We start from the raw sequence: 988 nt of genomic DNA, 5'->3' as shown, positions 1-988 counted from the left end.
GGAAAGCTTATGAAATTCTCTACAAATCATTTGTAAACATCAAAGCAGGATTCTTACATTAACCAATTTGAATTCCAGTAAACCAAGAATCTATCCAGAAATGACAGGGTTACTAAATTAATTATTTAATGATGATGCAAAAGCATAATTGGACCAAACCAAGTTTACCAACATGTTTTGCATACCAGAGAAACATTAGAAAGTATAGTGCCAACTTCTAAATAAATTATTTAATATCCTTTTCTAATTTATTTAGTTAATTAGGTAATTAAAGCAATATATAGTACAACTATTCAGAAAAATCTACAAAAATTACAGTAGCTATCTCATGCTTCACATAGACTACCATAAAAATTTCAAAGTCATTGGGCAAGCAGAACTTGCTGTATTCAAAATAACAAGTGGCATGTCTATTTTTAGCATAATTAGGAAACCCTATTGAAAAGTGTCAAGCAATAGATTTCTTATTTTTCCTAGTATCATTCTAGCATAAGAATAGCACTCACCAATTTTTACCCTAACTGGATCTATAGAAAAATTATGAAAATTCGCACAAGATCCACCCATGCAAACAAGATAATTTTCTATCTCCTACATACAGTGTCCAAAATGTATGAAAATTTAACTACAAGCTATTCATGATATGAGCAGTACACCATAAAAATTTCATGCCATTTGGAGCTACATAGAAAAAGATATAATTATCCCTATTTCCTCCATGATTAAAAGAGATAAATAGAAACTCCCATTTTCATAACAGAACATGGCACAAATCATATTTTTAGTATAAACTAGACAATATCATGAACTCAACAAAATTGGAACCACATCATTTGAAGCTACCAACTAGGAGATACATATTTTTGAATATATACACAAATCTGTGAAAAGAATAAAACCAAAACAAATTTGAAACCCTACTCTACTTGCTGGGCCGGCCCGAACAGATCCGGCAGCCCACAGCGCATGCGCACGCGATGCCAGCGCA

The sequence above is a fragment of the Miscanthus floridulus genome, chromosome 19 (assembly GCF_019320115.1).
Source record: "Miscanthus floridulus cultivar M001 chromosome 19, ASM1932011v1, whole genome shotgun sequence".
NCBI classification, from domain to species: Eukaryota; Viridiplantae; Streptophyta; class Magnoliopsida; order Poales; family Poaceae; genus Miscanthus; species Miscanthus floridulus.
The sequence above is the reverse complement of the archived record's forward strand: the minus strand, read 5'-3'. Positions refer to the sequence as shown.